This window comes from Crocuta crocuta, unplaced genomic scaffold (genome assembly GCF_008692635.1).
Source record: "Crocuta crocuta isolate KB4526 unplaced genomic scaffold, BGI_CrCroc_1.0 scaffold301, whole genome shotgun sequence".
Taxonomy (NCBI): Eukaryota; Metazoa; Chordata; class Mammalia; order Carnivora; family Hyaenidae; genus Crocuta; species Crocuta crocuta.
In genome coordinates, this window is record NW_027527544.1 from 317,402 (window position 1) to 329,479 (window position 12,078).

Here is a 12,078-nt window from a genome sequence, read left to right on the forward strand (position 1 = left end):
AGAAGACGAAAACTTTATTATTTGCAGACAATATGATCACTTATGAACAAGTCAAGATAATCAACTAACAAACAATTAGAAGAGAAAATTCAACAGTGGAATTTAAATTTATACTGACAGTTATCTATAGGATTATGCTGTTTTACTACAACTGTGCTTAGTACACCAGATGCAAGAAGGAAGACGGAAGTATTTTGCGTTGGTTTCTCAGTTGCATGTGGTTAAAAAATAGCAGTTTAGGGGTGCCTGGGTGGCTCAGTCAGTTAGGCGTCCGATTTCTTATCNGCCCCAGGCGTCCGATTTCTGCACGGGTCATGGTCTTGTGCTTTGTGAGTGCTGACAGCTCAGAGCCTAGATGGAACCTGCTTCGGATTCTGTCTCCCTCTCTCTCTGGCCCTCCCCCCACCCCTCTTTCTCTCTTTCACAAAAATGAATAAACATTACGAAATTTTAAAAAATAAGAAAAATAGGGGCACTTGGGTGGCTCAGTTGGTTAACTTTCCGACTTCAGCTCAAGTCATGATCTCATAGTTTGTGAGTTCAAGCCCCGCAATGGGCTCTGCACTGACATCTCAGAGCCTAGAGCCTGCTTCGAATTCGGTGTCTCCCTCTCTCTGCCCCTCCCCCACGCGCACGCGCTCTCTCTCTCAAAAATAAATACATATTTAAAAAATAATAAAATAAAAATAAAAAATAGCAGTTTAATGATAATAAAGGAAATTGTTTGGAAATAGGTTAGGTAATCATTGAAATCTTCATTTTATTTTTAGACTTCCCCTTAAATCTAAATCTACCAGATAATTGTCAACTGCATTATTAATTATCCTGTAGAGATGCAATTTAAATGTGAATTTCCATTAGGGGAATATAAATAAACCAAGAAAGTGAAATTTAAAGCATAGACATCCTAAGCTTGTTTGTTTTTAATATACTCCTACCAAAAAACTCAGTTGAAAATCTCTGAGAGAGAGCAGAATTTGTTTCTTTAGTGGAAAAAAATGTCCTGAATAATAAAAATAATATGTTCAGATATCTTATTCAAAGGAACATGGTTTAGTTAACAAATGAATGATAAGGAGAGATGAAATTATGTTCACTGGAAAACAAAGCTACCATTATCAGAGATGCTACTTGAAGAATAATATATAACCTTTATTACTCCATTGATACATAGTTATGACAATAAATAGACATTGTTTTGAGTTGATAAGTTGAGTTGATAACAGCATTCAATCGGCTCCTGAAATGTATGTGTCATGTAGTTTCTTATAAAAAGAAATCAATGCAAACCTCATTTTGCATACGGAAATGAAAAGGAATGAAGAAACCAAGATAACTACATATGCTTTGCTCAGCCCTGCTGCAATGAATTGTACCACATTGAAAGCATTTTTATTAGATTTTAAACCTGTTGACTGATGAGCTATTTTTAATATTCCTTCTCTTGGAGATGCACTGGCTATGCACACACATAATGCAATTCATTTCTCATATACAGAACCACTTAAAGTTGAATAAAAACAAACAGCATTCTAATCTCATGACATTTGGAAAACAGCATGTGGAAAAGAAATTAGAGAATAGATTTGGCAGTAAAACAAAATGACAGAATTGGATTCCCTCATCTATTCTTCTCCAGCTTGAGAGAGACCTAAATTTAAGAAGGTGGTAAAGAAGGTAAAATGAGCCAATTACAAGTAAGGCCAACTATTTCAAAAACATTTCATTTTTAAATCTGCCTGTGATTTATTTATCTGCATATTACTTTAGCACATTTCTTTCACTTGTAAATTTTGGAAGTTTGCCTTTGTGGCAAGTTACCTACAATGAGCTCAGTCTTTTTCAATTTAGGAAAATCAAGTCTGCTCAAAGTGCCAGCAAACTGTTATAAGAAATGCAATCCTGCCTCTATTGTAATAGATTTAGAAGTCTCCGATGCAACAATGCTAATAATAAGATTTTGAAAGCAATTTTAACCCAAAAAGTCAATGACCTGTAGGATTGATTCTGCGTCACTGAGGGTGTATTAATATGCCATTTCTTTGGCTTTCAGAAATAACAGATTTATTTCACTATAGACACAAAAGCTGTGATGTCAACTTTATTTTTGATTTACTAAATTATTTCATGTCTATGTATTTTACAAAATATTACTTAGAATTAGATAGGGAATTAGATACTTGGGAACTAATGTGTTAGTTTTCTGTAGCTGTTGTAAGCATAGCTTCTGTTAAATAGGAAAATTTTTCCTTTCAACCCCTCTCGGTTCTTTGGCTGGTCTAATAATTAAACTGATATAAGACAGATTAACAGGAGCCCCATAACAATATGAGACCCAAAAGCAGCTCAGGTATTTGGGGTTTATATGCATCCTAAACTAACAAATGGGATATGGGCCTGGGACTTCAAAGAGGTAGAGGGTAATTCACAGGACAATTAGAAGAGCAGATGTTGGGGCACCTGGGTGGCTCAGTCAGTTGAGCATCTGACTCTTGGTTTTTTGGCTGAAGTCATGATCTCATGGTTCACAGGTCAGGCTCTCTGCTGATGATGTGGAGCCTGCTTGGAATTCTCTTTATCTTCCCCTCTCACTGCTCCTTCCCCACTCACTCACTCTCTCTCAAAATACATAAATAAAAACTTAAAAAAGAAAGAGGAGATGTTTGGTAATTAGATGTTTGCCCTGCCATACAGATGGGTCATTCAGGGAAGAGTTCTCTCTGGTGATAACTCTGTGTCTGAGTTAGGCCCTCTAATCTAAATTCTTTCAGGTAGTTAAGAGAGGTTCAAGTTTTTCTGGAGTCTCCTGGGTCTTAATTGCCTTCAGTTCAAAATAATCTACATGCCAAAGTGACATATTCTTCTTTCCTTTGCTTCTATTGGCCAAATGCATCATTTGAATCTGTTATTATATAAAAATGCTCCTTTTGGACAGGGTATTACAGGTAAGCTCTACTTTCTGAGCTGACACTGAAGCGATTATTTAGCATTCTGATAATAAGGACCAAGATTGATGGTGTATTTCCTGTAATATAGGGAAAATGAGAAACAACTTGTATATTTAGGAATATTAATTTCAAAAGACTAAAAAAGCACATTGTCAGTGGCTGATGCCATCTAGTGCTGAGCGCATGGCAGAGGATGGGGAAAAGGCTGTTATAAATACAGAGGAAACAAAGAGTACAGAGCCACCTAGTGATTATTTTAGCTCTTCAAAATAGTCACATCAAATAGGATGTATGAATTGTGTTTAGGAGATGTTCCACAAATCTAAAGTATTTTTAGTTTTTAAGTAGCATCAAATTTCATTTCATTTCATTTCATGGATCTTGACCCTCTAAAACAAAGGTCAGCAAACTATGGCCTATGGGACAAATTTAGCCTGCCATCTGTTTTTGTACACTGCATAAGCTAACAATAGTTTGTATATGTTTACATAGTTGAAAAGCTTAGACAAAAGAATAATACTTTGTGATATATAAAAATTGTATGAAATTTCAGTGACCATAAATAAAATATAATTCCAGCACAACTATGCCCATTTATTTACCCACTGTCTGTGGTTGCTTTAAAGCTATAATGAAAGAGCTAACTAATTATATGTGGCCCACAAAACCTAAAATATTTATATCTGGCCCTTTACAGAAAAAGTTGGCTGACCCTGTTCTAAAATATATTGGATTTTGAAAAACATCGCAGGAAATAAAGAGCACATGTGTATATTATACTTAGTATGTATAATATATGTGTTTGAGTGTGTGTATTGTATGTATAGCCCTATTTCTAGTTTCTTTAGCACATCCATTTGTTGTATTATTTATTCAGTTATAATTAAACATCACTTTCCATAAATACAGGATATGATCCTTTTTAGAGCTTTGCTCTCAAGGGTTCTGGAGCATAGGCTTCAAGTTTGAGCTCCATTATTTTTCTCTTTATTTCTTTCTCCATGCCTTATCCTGAGTACACAAAGCCTCCAAGACATTCCCGCATTGCACTGTTCAGGAGTGTTTCACACCATCTGGGTAACTTTGTTTATAAAGATCCTACATAGTAAGGAGTTATAAATCATTGCTTGGCATTTCCAAAGGGTTAACAAAAGGGATGGAAATGTTATTAGCATTTCTTGAGGAGTACAGGCCAGTCCCCATAGAAAGCATGATGTTTCTATAAAATGGAAACAGGCCCAAAAGGAAGATAAAGATGCCAATAGTTAAGGTTAGAAAACTCCAGTACAATTACTCTAAGAAATATTCAGGTATTCTGGCTGCTTTTGATATGTGAAAAGGGAAGAATGGAAAATTACAGGAGGGAGATGAATTAATTATTGTTTACTGCCATGGACATTAGGCTGCTATACTTGGACAGAATGATTTTGAAACATACTTGAGATCTGTCTGATATTTATCTTCTCAAACTCCCCTGACATACAGAATTCGTTTGTCATGTGGCTTGTAAAACAGGGAGACATAATATACATTTTAAGGTGCCCAGTTTTGCACATAAGCATTTACATTTTTATTCCTTTCTTCCTTTTATAGCCTTAATCTTACTAATACCTGTGATATGTGAAGTTAATGCAAGAAACCAATACTTGTATGAATGGAATACTTTATAGAAACTTCACATCCTACCTAGCCCTGCAGGATTTTCCCTATCACCTTCTCAAGGAAGGTACATGAGAGGCACAGAAAATAAAGAGGTACTTCATTATTCAATGGTTCTTTAGTCCTAAACCTCACACAGAGCACTACCAGATGATCTAAGTTACCTGTCAGGGTTCATAGTACTGTGACCTGTAAGAGAGATACTTAGAGCTCAGAATCAAAGCAGGCTGAGTGGCCTCCTGGCTTCCACAGACCTGCAATGAAAAATTTTTGTTTACTATTTCAACTAGATACAAGGCTGCACCAAATTTTCACGTTAAATTCTGGCCCTTCCTTAGACCCCACTTCTGTGAACAAGAAAAGACTCATGAATGGTTCAGAAGGATAGAGCTGCTCATATGAGGCCAACCCATGTGGGTGAAAAGGAAGAGAGAACAACATATGGGAGGGAGAGAAAGATCAAGTTCATTGGAGAAGGCCCTTTAAGCACTTAGCACTAAATTCAATCAAGGACTGACTGACTCACTAGATTAGGACCCTTGCATATTGGGTGTACATATTTTTTTGCCTTCATTATCTCTTTATTGAAAAATGAATAATAAGGTCATAGGGCCAATAGTGATTTACTAACGGGGAAGTTGCTTATTCATTTTTTTTAACATGTAGAAATTTTTCCTCTTATTGATCAAAATTTTACCTCTACTTCCCTTGTAACTTTTTCTCAGTCTTGGCTTCTAAGTCTGCCCTCTGGATGTACCTAGTTTTTCATGAAGCTGCTGGTGTGGCAGGATTTACCCTTTATCATCTCAAGTGAAAAACTTGATTCCTACTCTCTCTCCATACACATATACACACAGAGGCAGAAAAAGGTATCATCTGAATTCTTGAAGAACCCTGACTTTAGGAAATGGCAGCCTTTTGAAGTGACTGCTAGCAACTCGGTCTAACCTTTGCCTTAGAAAGAGAGTCTTTATTATGGCTGCCACCTGCAGTGGAGGAGATGGGGCAGTGTTGTGAGACTGATGCCTTAAACTGTGGAACCTGATGCTATCTCCAAGTAGACTGTGTGAGAATTAAGTTGAATTCTTGACACCCTGCTGATGTCTGAGAATTGCTTGGTGCTGTGGGAGAACCCCCTACCCCCGACATTCGGTCCTGGAACCAAAAAGGAGGAGGTAATTAAGTTTAGATGAAGTCATGAGGGTGGAGTCTCCATGATGGCATTAGTGTCTTTATAAGAGGAGGAAGGGCCACATGGGTGGCTTAGTCAGTTAAGCGAGTACGACTTCGGTTCAGGTCATGATCTCACCGTTCATGAGTTTGGGCCCCGCCTTGGGCTCTGTGCTTACAGCTTGGAGCCTAGAGCCTACTTCGGATTCTGTTTCCCCTCTCTCTGCCCTTTCCTTGATCGTAATCTGTCTCTATCTCTCAAAAATGAATAAAAACGTTAAAAAAAATTTTTTTTAAAAAGAAGAGGAAGAAACACCAGCGCTTGCTATCTCTGCGATGTGAGAAAAGAACAACAAGGTGGCCTTCTGCAAGCCAGGAAGAGGGCCATCACCAAAAGCAAAACTCTTCTGAGAGGTACCTTGATCTTGGCCTTTCTTGCCTCCAGCACTGTGAGAAATAAACTGTTGTTTAAACTACCCTGTTTATGGTATTGTGTTATAGCACCCAAGGTGACTAAGACAGTATTCCATAGAATTGGCATGCCATAATTGACTAATGACTCTGAACTATTTCCCTATTAGTGCCCTTTAAGATGTTTCCCCCCAAGTGTCTTGATGTTACAAAAAAAATACTGGAGTAAACATTCTTTCTATTTATAGGTTTGTGAATATGTTTGAGTATTTCTGGAGGAAAGACGAATAGAAATGGAATTCCTTGATTAAAACAGGTACCTTGAGAAATTTGAAGGATATGAACAAGTTGCCTGTGTCAAATTATATTCCCCCAGCAGACAGTTTTCAAAAGCCTGTTTTCTTAAGAGTGCACACATACCTATGACCTCACCAAGGATAAATCTATGGAAAACTATGATTTAAAATTAACACTGGTTAGTACTTTTGAATTTAATATAATTTTATCTTTATGTCAAATTTATCCCTACAAAAATGCTGGAAGCTGGCCCTTATCAGTTCTAATTTTAGATAAACTAAGTGAGCCATTTGAATAAATGAGGCTACAGAAGAGAGATGTAATCAGAACTTCCAGTACTAATTTCTTACATTTTGTATTCAGTGCTGCTCGCTTTCCCTGACACAAGGTATGAGTAGTCCAAGAGGTCATATATCAAAAAGAATGCAAGAGTTTCCTACTGGAGTATTTCTAGAATATATTTCATCCCCCAAAGGCAAGTTTGCTGTATAGCTTCATCACATTTTTCAAGATTGAGTTTCATGGCACTGGACTTGCAACCAGAGACTCATAGTGAGCTTGAAGTCAACTAAAACTCTAGTTTTGATTGTTTGTTTGCTGCTACTGTTGTTATAGTTTTAACATAAATAACCACTTGTCCAGGTCTTCCCAACCCATTTTGATATGCAATGGATTTTTAAAATCCTGAGTAAAGAATTTATATGTATCCTTAGAAGAAATAAACACATCACCTTGCTAAATTTAGCTCATATATCCACGTGTCAAGATCCTGATGCTGATTCTATCATCTATCATATTAGCTGACTCTTCCATTTCTGCATCATCCATGCATTTAAAAGCATATATTCTTTCGTGAATCCATTCAACTCACTTATTAAAATGTTGAACAGGACATATCTGAACACAAGCACATGTCTGTCCTACCAGCATCTTTTCTGAAGGTGGACATCATTCATGTCTGTCTTGTCTTTTTTTTTTTTTTTATTTTTTTTTTATTTTTTTTTTTTTTTTAGNCCGACGCGGGGCTCGAACCCACGAACCGCGAGATCATGACCTAAGCGAAAGTCGGACGCTTCACCGACTAAGCCACCCAGGCGCCCTGTCTGTCTTGTCTTTTATCAGAAGAGCCATGGTCCTGAATTGAAATGGCTCTGATGTCACTAGCCCAGGCATAGGGTATAGGTGATGACTGTGGCAGAAAATCATGTTAATGAAAGAGACAAAGCTGCAACTTTTCATTCAAATCTCTATTTAAACTGACCTCGTGTGAAAGATGGTATAGAAGGACAGCATATAAATTGAATTAAATTCTTAGAAAATGTGGTGACTTAACTTTTTTTTCCTGAGCATCAGTGTAATGAATAATTAAAAATGCTATTCTCTTCTTAGATTTTCAGAAAGCAGGAAATTTTTCATATTCACTTGACAAGTTGATTGGCTAATATTGTTCCTTTTCTTTTTTTCAAAGAGGTCATCTGCCTACTGAATTGTATTATCATTTTGGCAATTATTTTATTTTATTTTTATTTGAGAGAAAGAGAGAATGTGAGTGGAGGAGAGGGGCAGAGGGAAAGAGAGAATCTTAAGCAGAGTCCACACTCAGTGCACAGCTTGACATGGGGCTCAGTCCTATGACCCTGGGATCATGACCTGAGCTGAAATCAAAAGCTAGACGCTCAACCAGCTGCGCCATCCAGGCACCCCCATAATTATGTTTTTTAAATTGAGATAGAATTTATATAACAGAATTCACCATTTTAATCATTTAAAAACGTACAACTTAGTGGTTTTTATTATGTTCATAGTGTTGTACAACTATCATCAGTAAATAATTCAAGAACATTTTCCTCATCCCAGAAGTAGAGCCTATACCCATTAAGCACTCATTCCATTACTTTCTCTCTGGCAACCACTAATTTACTTTCTGTCTCTATGGATTTATCTATTATGGACATTTCACATAAATGGAATTATGCAACAAGTTGCCTTTTGAATCTGGCTTTTTAATTAGCATAATGTTTTCAAGGTTCATCCATGTTGTAGAATTTATGAGTACTTCATTCTTTTCATAGTTTAATAATATTGCACTATACATACACATACGCACACACACATACACACTACATTTTGTTTACCCATTGTTCAGTTAGTAGACTTTTAGATTGTTTCCAATTTGGAGCTACTATGGATAATGTTGCTATGAACATTTACGTCCAAGTTTTTGTGTGAACATACATTTTCAGTTCTCTTGAGTATACACTGAGACGTAATTACTGGGTTATACTGTAACTCCATGACTAAGTTGGGTTCTTTTTGAGAGAGAGAGTAATTGCAAGTGGGGAAGGGGCAAAGAGAGCAAGGCAGAGAGAATCCCATGCAGGCCCCACACTGTTGGCGCAGAGTCACATCAGTGGGGCTCAAACCCACAAACCATGAGATCATGACCTGAGCTGAAACCAAAAGTCCTACGCTTAACTCAGCCACCCAAGCACCCCAGTGACTAAGTTTTTTTTAAGGAACTGACAAAATATTTTCTGCAAGAGTTGTGCCATTTTACATTCACACTGGCAGCATATCAGGGGGGCTAGTTTCTCCACATCCTCACCAACACTTCTTTTTTTTTTTTTTCTTATCATAGTCATTCCAGTAGGTATGAGACAGTACCTCATTGTGGTTTTGATTTATATCCCCTTATTGATTAATGATGTCAAGGATCTTTGCCTGTGCTTGTCTTCTTTGAAGAAATACATATTTATGTCTTTTGCTCATTTTCTCAACTGGGACGTTTATTTCTTTGTCCCTGGGTAATGAGAGGTATTTATATATTCTAGCTTTTAGGCCCTTATTAGATATATATCCACATTTGCAAATATTTTCACCCATTTTGTGGGTTGTCTTTTTTGATAATGTCTTTTGATGCATAATGTATTTAATTTTGATGAAGTTCAGTTTAACTGTTTGTTCTTTGGTCCTTTGTTCTTTTGGTGTCATTTTTAAAAAACGTTTATTTATTTTTGAGAGAGAGAGAGAGAGCATGAGTGAGTGAGGGGGAGAGGAAAAGAGAGAGGTAGAGAGAGAATACCAAGCAGGCCCTGTGTGAGATCATAACCTAAGCTGGAATCAAGAATTGGATACTTAACCAACTGAGCCACCCAGACGCCCTCTTTTGGTGTCATATTCAAGAAACTATTGTCTAATCCAAGGTTATAAAAATTTACACTTGTTTCTAAGAATTTTATACTTGCAGCTAAGTATACCTCAATGTATACCTGAAAGTCTTTGATCCATTTTGAAATAATATTTGTATATAGCATGAGATAGGAACTCAAATTCATTATTTTGCTTATGATTATTGAGTTGTCCCAGAACAAATTGTTTAAGAGACTATTCTTTCCCCAATGAATAATCTTGTAACTTTGGTCAAAAATCAGTTAATCATAGGGGTGCATGGGTAGCCTAGTCGATTAAGTGTCTGACTCTTGATTTTAGCTCTCAGGTCATAACCTCATAGTTTGTGGGAGCAAGCCCCACATTGGGCTCAGTAGCTTTGTAGTAAGCTTTGGAATTAGAAAGTGTGAGTCCTTCAGCTTTGTTTATCTTCCTCAAGATTGTTTTGGGAATTCTGTGCCCTTAGCTTTTCTATAAAAATTGAGATCAGTTTATCCATTTCTGCAAAAAAAAAAAAAACAAAAACAAAAACAAAAAAACCCACCACATTCGGAATTATGATAGTGACTTTATTGAATCTATAGATCAATTTGGGGAATATTGTCATCATAATAAAATTAAATTTTCCACTGCATGAACACAGGATATCTTTCTTTAAGGTTTCTTAAAGGTTTTCTTTAAGTTGTTTCAACAATGCTTTGTAAATTTCAGCATACAAGTCCTACACTTACTTGGTTAAATTAATAAGNCTGTTTGATGTTATTGTAAATGGAATTGTATTCTTAATTTCATTGGGTTTTTCATTACAAGTGTATAGAAATACAATAGATATTTATATATTGATCTTGAATCCTGCAACTACGCTGAACTCATTTGTTAGCTCTAATAACTTCCGTCGATTATTTAAGACTTGGGTATATAAGATCATGTCTTCTACAAATGCAAAATTTTACTTCTTACTTTCAAATCTGGATACATTTCATTTCTCATTCTTTCCTAATTACCTTAGGTAGAACTTCTAGCACAGTATTAAATAGAAATGGTAGCAGAAGACATCTTTGACTTGTTTTTAATTTTAGGGGTAAAATATTCAGTCTTTCACCATTAATGTTATGTTAGTTGTAGATTTTTCCTAGATACCCTTTGTCAAGTTGAAGAAGTTCCCTTCCATTCCTATTTTGTGGAGTGTTTTTACCATGAAAGAATGTGGATTTTGTCTAAGGCATTTTCTTCATACATTGAGATAATCATGTGGAGATTTTTCCTTCTTCTATGAATATGATGTACAATATTGATTGATTTTCATATGTAGAACCACTCTTACATTCCTGGGATGAATCCCATTTGATCAAGGTATCTGATCCTTTTAATATGCTGCAGTCTACAGTTTGCTGGTATTTTGTTGAGTGTTTTAACATTTATAGTCATAAGGAGTATTTTTCTATAGTTTTCTTGTGATATCTCTGTCTGGCTTTGGTATTAGGTAATACTGACACTGTGGAATAAGTTAGAAAGTTTTCCCTTCTCTTCTATTTTTGGAAGAGTTTGAGAGCAATTGGTGTTAATTTTTAAATGTCTTACAGAATTCAGCAGTAAAATGTGTGGGTTTTTTTGTTACAAAGTTTATAATGATCAAGATAAATCTTTTCACTTGTTATGAGTTTATTCATATTTTCTTTTTCTTCATAAATCTGGTTTGATAGTTTGTGTTTATAGGAATTTGGCCTTTCCATTTAGGTTATGTAATTTGTTGGCATACAGTGGCTTATAATATTCTCTTATGATCCTCTTTCATTTTTTGTGAGGTTAGGAANTTCTCTCTTTCCTAGTCTGTCTATCTAATGATTTGTCCTTTTTTCTTAATATGTTCAAAGAACCAACTTTTGATTTTATTGATTTTTTTCTATCACTTTCTGTTCTCTATTTAATTTATCTCCACCCTAATTTTAACATCCCTCCTGCTGCTTGCTTTGAATTTAGTCTTTAATTTCTAGTCTCTGATGGTAGCAAGTTACCTTATTATTTTGAGATCTTTATTCTTTTTTTTAATGCAAGCATTTATGGCCAAAAATTTCACTCTGAGCTCTACTTTCAGTGCATCCCCTAAGTTTTGGTATGTTGGTTTTTCTATTTTTATCCCAAAGTATTTTTCTAATCTGTTATTTCTTGTCCCAGATGGCTGAGGCTAATACATTTGCCACTAAATTCTTTTGATAAATGCTCACTGGGAGGCTATCCAGATGTAAGAAAGTTTCATGTTTGCAAAACAAAAGCAAGTCCTTGGACCAGAACCTTCAGAGAGCCATCAGACAGGACAAAACTCCAATTCTTTGTAAAACAAAATTTGTATTGCCCCCTCTGGTACCTATAAGCAACTCTCAGAACTACTGGTACTGCAAAGCTGAAAGAGACCTTGGGGAGTTTC

The 12,078-nt window shown here is 35.9% G+C and overlaps 1 long non-coding RNA gene across 1 annotated transcript in view; it reads right to left on the bottom strand.

Moving 5' to 3' along the window:
• Positions 1-4,807: 4,807 nt before the first annotated feature.
• The window catches only part of LOC144232390 (uncharacterized), a 26,382-nt gene continuing 19,111 nt past the window's right edge, over positions 4,808-12,078 (bottom strand). The window contains exon 3 of the long non-coding RNA XR_013335383.1: positions 4,808-4,861. This is a non-coding gene — a long non-coding RNA (uncharacterized LOC144232390). The remainder of the gene's footprint in view (positions 4,862-12,078) is intronic.